Below are 14,978 nucleotides of genomic sequence, written 5' to 3'. Positions count from 1 at the left end.
TTCTTCTGAAAACCTTAGAAGCTAACTCCAACATTTAGATTATTAGAGATCTGCTTCTATTGAATAGCTCATGTCTTGATTTTAATTTCCTTTTCATCACTTATTTTCATTGTAATTTTTTATTATGTAGCAGATTTGTTGATTTTAGAAACTCTAGATTTGATTGTGTTAGTTTTGAAAGGAATAAAGACATTTAAAGTTTAAAAAGATATTTTAATGAGCTGATCATATTTCTAAACATCAAGAATAGAGTGCTTGGCTGGCTCAGCTGGTTAGGCATCTGCCTTTGTCTCAGGTCATTATCCCGGGTCCTGGGATTGAGCTCACATCAGGTTTCTTGCTCAGTGGGGAGCCTGATTCTCCCTCTGCCTCTCTTTCTCTGTCTCTCATGAATAAATAAATAAAATCTTGAAAAATATATATATATCAAGAAATACTAGACTTAGAAAATTTGTGCTAAAGATTCAGCCTCAGTGAGGGTATCTATTAGTGTCTTTCCAAGTTTAATTTTCAATCTAGTATATTTGGTTCCTTCAGTGTCTACTATGTCATCAGTTTCGGCTGATGTCAAGCCCATTATGCTAGCAAAGTAGCTCTATCCTGATGATCAGGAAGACTGACTTTACATATATGTGTACCATGACTTGGTCCTAACTGAGGTTCAGCCATGGATTTGGGGAGACTAGAATGAGGATAGTGGCCTTTACAAGTTAGGATTTGAGTCCTGAAACCATAAAACTCCTAAAAGACAACATAAGCAGAAACTCTCGGAACTGGCTTTAACAATATTTCTCTAAATATGTCTCCCAGGGCGAGGGAAGAAAAAACAAAAATAAAGTATTGGGACTGTATCCAAATAAAAAGCTTCTGCACAGGAAAAGAAACCATCAACAAAATAAAAAAACAACCTGGTAAATGGGAGAAGTTATTTGTAAATGATATTATCTTATTAGGGGTTAACATCTGAAATATATAAAGAACTCCTACAACTCAACACCAAAAAATAAATCATCTGATTTTTTTTTAAAGCCCATAGCACCTGAATAGACATTTTTTTGAAGAAGTCATACAGATGGCCAGCCAACAGACACATGGCAAGATGTACAACATCACTAATTACAGGGAGATAATAAGTCAAAACCACAATGAAATATAACCTCACACCTGTCAGAACAGCTAATATCAAAAAGACAAGAAATAACAAGCACTGGTAAAGATGTGGAGAAAAGGAAACCCCCAATATACTGTTGCTAGGAAGGTAAATTGGTGCAGTCACTATGGAAAAGAGTATGGAGGCTCCTCAAAAGAGTAAAATTAGAAATAGCATATCACCCAGCGATTCCACTTCTGGATATTTACCAGAAAAAAATAAAAACACTAATTTGAAAAGCTATATACACACTGTGTTTATTGTGGCATTATTTATAATGGCCAAGACATGGAAGCAGCCCAAGTGTTCATTAGCAGATGAGTGACTAAAGAAGATGGAATATTACTCAGCCATAACAAAGAATGACATCTTGCCACTTGTGACATTATAGATGGAAAAGCATGGTATTGTGCTGAGTGAAATAAGGCAGAAAAAGACAAATATCATATAATTTCACTCATATGAGGAATCTAGAAGAACAAAACAAAGGAACAAAGGAATAAACAAAAGAGAAACAAACTCATAAATACAGAGAAAAAACTGTAGCTGCCAAAGAGTAAAAGGGTGGGGAACTAGAAAAATAGGTTCAGAGCATTAAGAGTTACAAATTCCAGTTATAAAACAAATAATTCACCTGGATGAAAAGCACAGCATAGGAAATATAGTAAAAAATATTATAATAACTGCAAGTTGATAGGTGGTAATTACACTTAGGGTAAACATTTTGTAATGTATATATTTGTTGAATCACTATGTTGTAAACCTAAAGCTAATATATATGTCAACTATGCTTCAACTAAAAAATTTAAAATTATAAATAAATAAATAAATAAATAAATAAATAAATAAATAAAAGTTAGGGTCTGGCGGTCCCAGACAGCGCCTGGTCTAGGGGAAGGAGCCCAGTTCATCTGTCTCACTCACTTTAGAATGATAGAATGAGGACTGCTTTAGTAGCGATGGAGTGAATCAGTTTGTTGTTACTATATTCAAAGTATCTTAAAAAAATAGCCTTTTATTTAGTGCATGATTTTACAAACAACCAATTTGGGCCAGGCCTAAATAGCTATTTCTGTGTTAGCTGGGCTCATTCGTGAGTCTGCAGTCTGGCTTGGGTGCAGCACGGCTAATAGAGGATGGCCTCGTATGGACCGGCTAGCCTCGGATGGATTGGCCAGCCTCGGATCCCTGTGGTTTTTCTAGCAGGTTAGCCTTAACTTCTTCACATGGTGGCTGACATGTTCTAGGAGTTCTAGGAGAGAGCAGGAATGTCCATGGTCTCTTACGGCCTAAGCCTAGAGCTGGAATATTTTCACTTGCATTGCATTGTATTAGTCAAAATAAGTCACAAAAAAGTTCAGATTCAAAGGGAAGGGAAATAGATTTCAATTATTTGTGGAAGGAACTACAAATCCACATGGAGAAAACTATAAATACGGGGTGGGGAGTGATGAACAATTAATTATGGTCATTTTCTTACAATGCAGTGCATGGAAAGCTAGATATATAGAGATACATATCTGAAAGTTTGGGGTTAGGAAAAGGTGAAGATTTTTATTATCTTCTTACTCCATAAGAATTAAAACCATTCCCCTCTTTTAAAGCTTCTTGGAGGGGTTGCAGTTTCATGGAAAGAGCAAGGGCTTTGGAATCAGACAGATCTGAGTTACTGGCTATGTCACAATGTGAAAAACACATTGTTTCATCACATGTGAAATTTGGATAATCAATATCCACTGCAAATGATTATTATGAGAATTAATAATCAGTAGTCAATAGTAATAGTCAATACTACTACCTGCTTGACCTATGGTAATCACTGACTTACAGAAACATGAGTATTAGTCATTCCAAGTCTAATTTTGCTTCTGCGATGAAAGCTGTGCTTACTCCCTTGTATCCACATAGATCGCTCTATCCCTTGAATGCCTATCAGTCATAGCACTGTGGAGCCAGAGGGGGTCAAGGACCCTCTCATTCTAGATCTTCATCTGGAAGTGAGAAAACTGGAGCCAAGTTGGAAGGACTTCTTCAGGCTCTCACTACATAACTAGGACTAAAACTATTGATGCTCTTTATTTAGCATCTATGAAGTTTGATGATATTGGTAACTCATCTAACATAAACTTGTCTTCTCCTGTAGCCCATTAGCTTCTTGAGAGTAGTGTTCCTACACTATTATCCATGTATGTGGCCCATACCTACCATGGAGCACTTGGTGAAGTGTGATTGTGTGACTGGGTTTGAAGGATATAGGACAGCGGTGTCCTCCAAGGTATCTGGAATGGTCAGCAGGGTGAAAGTTATCCATGGGTCGGTGGAAACAAGCTAAAACTAGGGAAATCAAGATATGATGTAAATATCATTTATTGATCACATCTCCTAACCTGATCTTGAAGTTATACATCAGGAAGAAATAAATACAGACTCATAAATATCAATTAAAAAGATCATGGTTCTTGTTCAAATTTGTAAGTATTTAATGTGCCCCCATAGTGTATATCTCCTGATTTCTCCACTAAATTCACTCTTCACAATTTCCATCATGCAGGAAGGTTGACCTCTATGGGCTGCTCTCTTGCTAGAGTGACCAGCCCTCCTGATTTGACTAGGAGGTTTCAGTATTAACACTGACTATCCTTTACCCAGGAAAAGTCTGAATTTCTGGCAGAAAGGGACTGTTAGCCACACTATCCCTTGGCCTTTCACTTTCCATGGGTTTGGTCAATGGGAAGCACCAGCAAGAAATCAGATGGTGGGAAAAGATGAAGATCAGCGTATTTGTGACCAGACTCCTTCTTGCTGAGTTTCTGCTGATTGGCAGATTTCCCTCCCCTTTACCAAAGCCCCACTTTTTTTTAGATGGCCTTCTAACAGCTGCCTTTCCAAGGTTCTGCTCCTTCAGAAACAAGAGTAGAAATACCTCTTTCAAGCTGCTAGAACTAAGGTACTATACTTCTCCTTAAGTTATACCCAGATCTTTGTAAATGTTCCTTTATTAAATTCCTCTCAAATCTGTGAAGAATGCCGCTCATTTCCTGATGAGACCTGACTGATACTGGCCCTGCCTCCTGAGAACTGTGTTTGATACAGTGATAGAAAGGTGTAGAACATAATCCCTGCCTACATTTGATTGGGAGAGCATAATCTATGCTAAAATAATTGAAAAGCAATAGAACAATATCTGAGCTTCAATTTTTTCAGCTGTGAAATGAAGAGAATGAACTCAAAACATGCTTTCAAGGATTCCACAAAGCCACATAACTTATTCTGCCAGTTTTTTTTTTAATCTCACTAACCATCTTTATCACTGTCTAACTGACATTTTATTAAAAATAAACAAGATTTCCAAAGTAGTTTCTGGTTCCAACACAGTAAGACTGCTGACATCTCAATAGTGTACTAGCAAGGGAGAAGAGTGAACAGGGCTGGCGTGACGTTGTCATAGAAGGTGTGAAGGAGATGATCAGTACAACTCACTGAGCTGGGCAGGTGGGATACAGAAAAGGATGGGCAGTTTGGGATACAGAAAAGCCAGAGGCATGAAGGCATCCAGCTTAAATCAAGACTGTGAGTTAAAAGAAGACCTGTAGGAATGCCCAGTGAGTGACTAAGATGCAGTGGAGAGGTCAGTATGATTTGTTTGGGATAAAATCCAATGGAACTAGATTTCACAAACCTCCAACAACAGGGTGACCTGATGAGCCGAGGTGTCCAGTTGTCCTGGGTCAGGAGGGAAAAGCAACCATTCCGAGTCTAAGATGTGAACGTAATCTCCTCCTTAGATGGAATTTTGTTTCATTTTGCAGACAGGAGAGTTCACATAAGAATAATGGCAAAAGTCACACCACACATGTCCACTGTAAGCAGAGCAGATGCTGCAGAAGACCAGGCTCCTAGTTAGGTATATTGTTTTATATCGGACCCTGTCTGGGAAGTCAGCTCTTAGAAGGGGACCTCCACACTGGGCTGGTGTTTCAGGTCAGTGGCATTCAAAGGGCCCAGATCTACTGTTTAGAAAAAGAGTCTGTTTCCTCTGCCTGATTCCTAGAAGGCATTCCCAAACCAGGGAGTTCCCGTTGATGAAGTTATTCGGTGACTGTTTACCAATTTGCACAATTACCATGACTTTTTGATGTAAATACAAATCAGCCCAGGGAAACACCTGATGAAGTAGCAGTCAACGTGCAGAGGGTTTTAAAAGGGCTGCCAGTGAGGGGTTAATCTCAGTCTTCACACCACACCAAATGCATTAACAGTCGTGCAAGACAAAGCCTGTGGAGTACTGAGCTCCCAGAATGCAATGGGAGGCCTGCACTGTGGAGTTATTCCCAGGTGACACTGTTTGAATGTCATTTAAAGTTCACTTTCATTATTTTAATTGTCACTGTAAAAATTTCCCATTCAGGACTGATTATGTTCTAAGAGAAATCAGAACTTAAATTCCAATCAATCATAATTGAACGTGTTGTTGCAAGTGGCACATAAAAGCTGTGCCTCGGATGTGATTAAGACAAGTATTAGTTACTTGTGAAAAGCTGCAGGGAGATTTAGGAGCAAACGGGATTAATTCTGAATAATTTACATGGCCAAAGCCATCAGAGAAGGAATGGAAATACTTTATAGGTGCCCCTGCATGGCAGAGAAGTGTGGGGCTGCTGCTTCCAGTTCAGATGTGAATCAACAGAAGCATGTGGAGGTTTGGGATACGTCCCAATTTGCACTAAGTGCTGGGCCCTAGCAGGAGGTGTGGGACCTGATCCTGCACCTTCCTTTAACTGACAGTGCACATTTGGGGAAAGCACTTTACCTTCTTAAATCTCAGATTCTCCTTCTGTAAAACTTCTACCTTAGAAATTTAAGGAAAATTCATGGTTTAAATAATGTAACAGAACCTTGCAAACCCTAAAATGCCCCTTAAGTGCTAACTTAACCTGGTAGAACTCAGGTCCAGGGGTGGCTGGGCTGAACAGTGACAGAGTGGTAAGAAGATGGAGCCAATGTAGCCATTAGGTGAGCCAGCCCAAGACACTGGTCTCAATAAGAGGGGTCCTCAGGTCCCAGGGTCAGAGTCCCAGCAGAGAGGCATCTCTATTCTTCCTGCCCCTGTTCCTTCTTTCCTGCCTCCTCTCAGATCCAGGTTTAAGGGGCCATCCTTACAGGGACTCTGGGACCTTGTTCCTTTCACTGCATGGAACCAGGAATAGATACCTTGTTATAAGAACTGGCACAAAACTCAGTCCTCCCATGGAGGGGAGGGGAAGTTAAACTCACAGGCTTTGCAGTGAGATCCAATCCACACAGCTGGAAAATAGGGATTATACCTTCCTCATGCGGCTCTGGAAAGGATGAGCACAGTACCTGATGAATGTGTAGGTTCTCAACAATGGTAGTTATCATTGCTACTTCAAACCCACTGTGGCATCAATGCATCTTCATGATCTGAGCAAGGTTTTCAAAAGGGAAGCCAAAGCAGAGACCAGGACCCCTGATTTCTGCTTCCAGGTTTCTGACTGATGACCTGGCTATAAGTCCCTGGGGTCTGAGCTTCTAGGTGTGTATGAGGAGACACAACCTGCTAGTGTCTAGACTTCCCTTTCTGTACCCTAGTTCCAGTGGCTTCCCTCCCAGCAGGAGGCAGGACAAAGTAGGAGGTGACTGACTATGATCTTCCCTCCCTGGGAAGAAACAGCAGCCTCTGGTTAGGGAACCTCCCAGAAGGAGGAGGACCCCAAAATCTTTCTCCTCCCAACCCTACGTACAAACCAATTTTCTTGGAAAGGGAAGTCAGAGGAACAGTCAGGAACCTAATAAAGGTCTCTGAAAACAATGTTTCTCCATTTGAAAAATAAACCATGTCTTTAAATGCATTAACTCTGTGGGGAAATAAATGTAATAAACCAAATTCAATCCCTGCCAACATTTGTTTTCTTATCTATGTAAAATCAATATACTTGTTGCAATTATGTCTTTCAATAAATCCTCCCAAAGCCTTATTTTCTCATAAGATTTCCTGCCGCACTCAGATTCATTGCGTTCATTTTCCATCTAGAGAAATTGTTTCTTGCATTTTCCAGCCATCCGGTTTCCTTGAAGGATGCTGTACCCCGCCCTCTTTCCCCCTTAGCTGCCACCTCTCTTCTGTAAGGGCCGTTTAGGCGACAATTACTTTGATTGGATTGTGGTGCTGGGCTGGGATTTGCACTCCTGAGAACAGCCCTTTTCAGTGTAGGAGTGAATTCCAGCCCAGCACTGGCCTCTGCCTGCTCCCTCCTTTGCATGGTCCTAGGAGGGCAGCTGAGGGGACAGCAGGCACTTTCTTTCTCAGAGGTAAGCACATAGTTATTTCATGGAGGAATGAATGGCACAGCTGCTGTAGACTCTTCAAGTAGAAACATTTATTTTATTTTTTACTGGACATGTGTATACTCTTGGGCCTCCTGTTATCCGCGAGGCTTGGAGGAAATGGATTACAGCATGCTAGAACCAAAAGAAGCTTGGATAACACTATTAAACCCATCCACCTGCTACCTCCCCCTGTTGTGGAAATCCAGGGTGGACGAGCACCTACCCCATGCCTGCACAGAGTAGGGCCTCACCAAGAGACAGCTTCCTTCTTTCTCACTGCAGAAGGCAGGACATTGCCCCAGGTTGCCACCTCTAAACTTGAGTTTGCAACCCGCAGTGCAAGACTGGGAGATGTACTGCTTTGATCCTGGTCTCGCCTTAGCTGGATGGCTTTCCCATCCTCCTCTACTTCTCCAAGTTTATTTTTAGTGAGTACCTATAGTTCTCCTCTTGTTTAGGGAGTACCTATAGTTGTCTTAGTGATTCACAATTCTCTCAGATCTGTTCTCAGGCTTCCTTCAGTTTTTCCATAGGTCCCTCCTTGCCTACTGGTTCCTGGTCTCCCACCTCCATCCATGCTCAGAGGACTTGCCCCAGTCAGAGAACGGCCTCTGCTGGCCCAGTGCCCCACCTGTCCCTGCAAGCAGGGGCCACAGAGCAAATTGGCTGCTTGTTTCAATGACTCCACTGAGTGATTGCAGAGACGCAGAGGAAGCACTTGAAACACTCTCTCTTACAAAATGCTGTTTGTTGTGACAAGACAGGAAAAGGCCATCAGCCTTAGAGAAGTTCTGGCAGCGGGGCACAGCTTGATGAGCTGAGGAGACGGAAGATGAATGAGCTGCCAGAGACACTGAAGAGACTGTAGACTTTAACTTATTTATTAAGCTAAATTATTTACATTAAGGAGTCAGCTGCTCTGTGTAATTTATCTTAAACTCCAAGTCCAAACACCATTTTGAAAAGGGATGGTTGACCCTCACAAAAAAAAAAAAAAAACAAACCACAACACAACACACACACACACACACACACACACACACCCCACCCCCAAAACAACAACAACAACAACAAAACCAGAAAGAACTTGTTCAACCCTTTCCTGTAGACCTCCCTTGTAGAGGGGCAGGGAGATTCTTAGAGAGAGGAGCTCTGGAGCAGTGCACAGTGCCAGCCACCATGATGGAGGCTTTGCCCAGGGCTCAGGCTTCCCCAGCCCCTGCTGCCGGTTGGTGCTCTCTGTGACTCTCTGGCTGTCCTGTGCTATTAAGCCACCAGATTAATGGGGATTCAGAGGCTGAAGAGGAGTCAAGCCACATCCTTCAGAGGTGCAAGAAGTTGAATTCATATTTATAAAACTCTCAGTGGGATCCCTCCTCCCTATATAAGAATTTGGTAATTATCACAGGGGACATTTGCTATTCATCTCTTTTCAATTATTAATCAGCAGAAAAGGCCAGGTGTGCATGGAAACCCAAAAAGAAGTAGCTAGTCAGGTCTTCCTGGTTTGTAAGCAGGGAAGGGGTGCAAAATTTTCTGAATGTATAAGGTCAAGATGGTAGTTGTCCTTTCTTAAAACTCACCATAAGCTCTGGGTTTGCCTCCGAGAAGTCAACTCAGTTTATATGAAAAGTTCACCATCAGAATGCACTTGAAATGTAGAAATGGTCATTTCACTAATGCTTGAATATTTACTTTGAAGGCTTACTATCCTATTGAGAGTAAAAGCAAATATATTCTTTGGAACAAGTCTGTTTTGTGTCGTTCATCTTTTCTGGAACAGTAGACAGAACATAAACATAAATGTGGTAAGAAAGGCGCTAAGGCCCCAGGCTTTGGAACTGAAGAGAAGTAGGTTGAATTTTTTACTCTGTTCAGTAACTGAATGATTACTGACCTCCATTTTCACATTCATATAATAGGGATAATATCTACCTTGTAGAGCTGTAAAGTCTGTGAAACAGATGGTATTATTCAAATTTTATGGAAAATTCAGGCTTGGTAAGCATGTGACTACAAAACATGAAATAATAGCTTTAGATACTGTTATTCTACTATGAAGGTTATACCATCGAGTCCAAAAAAGTGTGTGCTGGTTTTCAGGTGATGGAAAAGGATTTTCACTAAATCATCTGCATTCTCACTCCTGTACACCAAGCAGTACAGGTTTCTGTGTGGCTGGGTGAATGCAGTAAAATGCAAAGACTGAAACTACTGTTCAGGCCACCAGGCAGGGTCTGAGAGGGACATGAATGGCACATTAGGAGTTCAAAGAGAGTTTAGTATGAAGACTCTTCACAAAGGTATTACAGGCAGGGTTTAGGGAAATCTCTACAGATAGTATATAGCCAGAGAAATCCACAGAGATCTAATAGTCACATTAGGCCTGAAAAAATATGGGAAGTAGTAGTTCCTGGAATCTGGAGAATGCTGTGTATCTGAAAGGACCTGAGACCACTGGGCAAGGGATGAAGCTGCCCACAGCCAACCTAAAAGAATGGAGGGATCTGGGGGTAATAAGCACACTTCCTCTTTCCCTCTTCCGCCATAATTTAATTCACTCTGAAACAAGGGACAAGCTAATGAAGGCCATGTCCCAGGACACAGAACAGGTGAAGAAGAAAGGAAAGTGAATCAGGAGAGGTCAGCAGAAGGGACTCTGTACACTGGGCCTGTATTAACTTGCTACACACACTATGGAAGGCTAAAGGGTCTTCTTTATTCCTATTTTAATTTTTAAAAAGATTTTATTTATTTTAGAGAAAGAGAGAGCACAAGTTGGGGGGTGCACAAAGCAAGAGGAAGAAAGAGAATCTCAAGCAGACTCTATGCTGAGCATGGAGCCTGTGAGTGGATCAGTTACTTCTTTGGCCATTTTCTTCTAACACTTAGATACTGGAAACCAAGCTATCAAAATGAAGCCCTCACAAGGAAATACTGATGGCCTCTTCTTTGGTGCTCAAATTATTCAAATCATCAATTTTTTCAACATCCCAACTTGGCTCTTCTCCTGGGGACTTGGGCTGTGTTGATAAAATCTCAGGACAGTTGGTCAATTCAGTGGGGTGAGAAACCCATCATCAATCCATCAATATTCAGAAAGTCAATTGATAGAATTTTCACTCTTCAGTCATTTATCTGGGGCACAGTACACTGTCAGTTACTGTTCATGTCTGCTCTTCATTCCTGGCTACTTACACCTAATATCCTACAGATGGTCATCTGTGGGATCAGTCCTAGTCTATTTCTGTCTGAAGCTGCAATATAATGAGAAACTTGTCTGCACCCACTGATGGCTGTAGGATTAAGTTACTTATTTAATCCTAGAATCCCAGTAAGTTACTTACTTACCCTATAAATTTTCTTGCTTGAAGCCAGATATACATCTTTGGAAACTAGTTTGTCCAAGACGTACAACTTTGTTTTTAATTTCCCTCTTCACATATCATTTTATCACAGTCTGTGGGACAAGTTTTCTGTCTTGATCTTTATCCTTAACTTTATTCATTCATGCATGCATTAACTAATTCATTCACTTATTCAGTATTTATAAGAACCTATTCTGTCAGTCCCCTTGCTTGGTGGTCTTGATTATCCCTCTCGAAATGGGATTCAGCATAAATCTCACCCACTCATCAGTCTTGTTGCCATTAAGCAAACATTTCTTGAAGACAACCAGTCTTCCAGTCTTCCAGGTATAAAGGGTGACTGGGCTACTTGAAACCACACTTTCCCTACTAATTAGTAGCCCAAGTATCATTTTCTGCCTTTTTCATAACTGCCTTCATCACTTCTCTCGCACTTAGCTGACCCTCTGGATCAAGTTTTACAAAGGATCATACCCAGACCTCAGGTCCAACTTTTTCTTGACCACACTATCTTGGCCACAGCCAGCCATCATACTTCACACAGGAGTCTTCCTGTGTGATAGAGAGCTCTAGTGCAATTTCTGTTTCATAGTCAAGAACCTGCAGGACATATCTAAGAAAGCTTTCCTGATCACCTTAGATAGGAAAAAAAAAAAAAGAAAAGTCTTACTATTTTGCTTTATCAGTCTCCAGATATTTATTGTTTTATTTTTAAATGTATCTTTCTTTTACATAATCTCTGTGAGGGCAGGGCCAAATTGTGTTCTTGGGGTTTAGCATAGGATGGATAAATATATTAGACTAAAGGATCAACAGACTCCACGGTGGAATAACTGAATAAATGATTGTAACAAGAAGATATAGAGATGACATGATATGGTCCCTGGTCTCAGACTTTGCAATATTTAATATTTACAGTCTAGTGGGGGAAATGGACATGAACATGCTCCCCTTGACTACACATTCAGAAAAAAAAGTGTCAAATGAAGGCATAAGCAAAAGAACCCAGCAAAGGAGTGGTTGGTTCTGTGTCCTTAAGGCCCAGGAAAGTATGCATGATGAAGAAGGGTTTCTGGAGGATCAAGTTCCCTCTTCCCTGTCTTTCAGAAGTAAGAAGTACTAATCGTGCACTTTGGAGGTCTTTGTGAGCTGCATAAGCTATTGAATTTTCCTATTCTTAGGGTGACATGGTATGCTGTTTCTCAAATAAGTATATTCTAAATGAATTAATGTTTTTCTCAGGCTTTCACATGTTGCTTTTACCATGACTTCTATGCCTTCTTTCCCAAGACAACCGGTAAAACAGGTCTGACTTAACACTAGCAGTTCAGAATGAATTATCTGATAGCCTATCGAAGAACTCAGGAAGAGAGAAAAGAGACGAGTCAATAACGTTAGAATTTCAGACACTGTGGAATCTGAGTGGTATGGGAAGTCAGTTTTTGGAGACAGTGGTACCTCTCTCAGCCACTCAGATAAAACTAGGTGAAGAATATGTATAATTGTGTGCCTGGGGAGGGAGATCCATTTAATACCACTAGTCATGCAGATTTGATTCTTGCTTACTTTTAAATATTCTTAAATGAATTATCCAGATACTTTTTGCTATTCATAGACAAAAGATCATTTAGTCTTCCTTGTTCATTGCTGAAAAGAGTACGGGTCAGTCAACATGATTAGGATATTACTATATTTACATATTTGGGTAGGGACATCTACTTGAAATTGGAAGCTCACCACCCAGGGCTCACCATCCTTGGAATGATTCAGACATTACGTTATTATAGAACAGCCACTTCCACTCACCTAAAATGATCTGTACGTAATAATAATAAAGTTGGTTAAGTTGCTGTTCACATCACCCACAGACCGTCTTGGAGATTCTTATTTTAAACTGTTTGGCTTGTCCTATCCAAACATGAAGGAAAATGCTACCTTTCCCCAATAACTCATTATCTAGAGAACAGGTTGTCCCTACTGAAGACTCAGGAACTCTTGAAATTATGGTTCCTCAAGCTCTTCCTGATGAAGGGCAGAAGATTCTGAGATTTTTCATATGCTTAGGTCACATATCCTCTACTGTGCCTTCTTTGATTTTTCTGGTTCCATTGATAGCCTCCTAAAATTCATTTTATGCTGAATCTAGTTGACAATCATGGGACTTTGGGACCTTGCACATAATAGTATACAGCCTTCTTTAATTCTAAAATTAACTTAACTATTTTTCTGCATCAGTTTTTGCCTCTAATATATTATACTACCTTGAGGGCAGAGGTCTTTCCTCAATATAAAATTCTTTATATAACACATATAACATATAACATATAACAGTCTGAAGGCTGCAGGCGGCTGCTCAGGACCGCCGGAGGCGGGACCACAGGCGGCTGGAGGCTGCAGGCAGCGGCTGGGGCCACTGGAGGCGGGACCACAGGCGGCTGGAAGCTGCAGGTGGCTCGGGGCCGAGGGAGGCTGGAGACTGCCGGGGGAGGGACCGCCAGCGGTGGTTATAGCTGTTACAGCTATAGCTGTTACAGCTGTTACAAGAGTTGTTACAGCTCCTCCACTCCGCCGCCTCTTCCGCTCCCCTGGACTCTTCCTTCTGCTCCCACCATAGCTCTCCAGCTCCCCTGACAGCCTCGTACACCAACCTTTATGCCGTTGGTTGAGCCCCGCCTCTACACAGGTGGCCAATCAGATCTCATTCACCCTAGTGGATATACGCACACCCCACCGATTGGATGTCTCCACCCAGCCTGCCCCGCCCCTACATCCAGGGTCCGCAAGCAAGTTCCTCTGGGAGGGGCAGGCCCTTACAGCATCAGTGTATTACAGTATTTTACCATAGTGCCTGGCACCAAAGGGGTGCCCAATGAATTCTTATGGGGTCATTAAATGAATGAGAAGACTCATTTCTAATGATTATTTTTTCATATCCTTCCACTTAATAAAACCCAAAAAAAACCAAACCAAACCAAAACAAAAACAAAAAAACCAACAAACAAAAAAACCCCACAAAAGAATCTGTTTATTTCTAGAAAAGTTAGACTGGGAAAAGGTTTTGAAGGTGCTACCTTATCACATTCTTCACAAATAAGAATTCCCTTTATAACACACTTAATTGATAATCAGGAAGTTCACTACAGAGTTTCAGGACAGTTCAGTTTATCTAGCAACACCTCTAACTATTACAAAAGTCTTCCAATGTGCATCCTATTCCTATGTAAAACAATGTTTCCCTGTACTGGTGTTCACACCAGAGCCCAGTGCTAAAGAAAAGAGAGGGGAGTAGAGAGTGAGAGGGTGACAGGCTGGGAGAAAGAGGTTCTGAATGTTCTGAAAGGGGCCTTCAGCAATTAGGGCCAGCTAAGATTTCCTGTGCTAATAAAGAGGGGACAGAAGCCACATTGCTCCCTAGAACCCTTTCCCTATCTATATAAGCAGAAGTTAAGAAAAAAGTTTAATGTGAAATTAAATTGTGTGCTCTTGAGTTCATTTTCAGCCACTCACCAGTTTAAGTAAGGAAGTTCCAAGAGAATTGGTAGAGTCATTAGGATGCCTGCAGGAATAGTCACCATGGTGTCATTCTCAAGCTAAATGTTTACTGAGTTGGACAAGACTGCAAGTCCACCCTGATGCTACCACAGGGCTGATAAAGGAAACTTGAAAAAATAATTTTCAGTTTGGAGTGTACACGAACCCAGAGATCATGTTAGATACATTCCCTGAATGAAGGAAAATGGCTTGCTGGAGTAGTCTAACCCAAGAAGCTGAATAGAGACTGATGGGGAAAATTCTACTCCAAGGGGAACTCAGCACCTTTAGGAGTTTCATATGAAAGAACATTCAGGTTAGAGGAGTAAGCAAATCCTGTGGGCCCTTTGAAGAAGGAGCTGGGTGTACAATCTCCTGCACCCAGGAAACTTGAAAGCATTTCTCAGTTGAATCCATGGTCTTTGAGAAGATCAAAGTGAATCTTAATGCTACCCCAATAAATCTAGGCTCATGGTCTGCATGGAGACCACCACATCATGGATGCCAAAAGTATCAGAAGAACAGACCAACCTAAGGACCATGTAGTTAAGAACACCTTTTACAATATATTTTGTTCCCTG

The sequence above is a fragment of the Mustela erminea genome, chromosome 2 (assembly GCF_009829155.1).
Source record: "Mustela erminea isolate mMusErm1 chromosome 2, mMusErm1.Pri, whole genome shotgun sequence".
Taxonomy (NCBI): Eukaryota; Metazoa; Chordata; class Mammalia; order Carnivora; family Mustelidae; genus Mustela; species Mustela erminea.
This window is presented reverse-complemented; position numbering follows the sequence as displayed.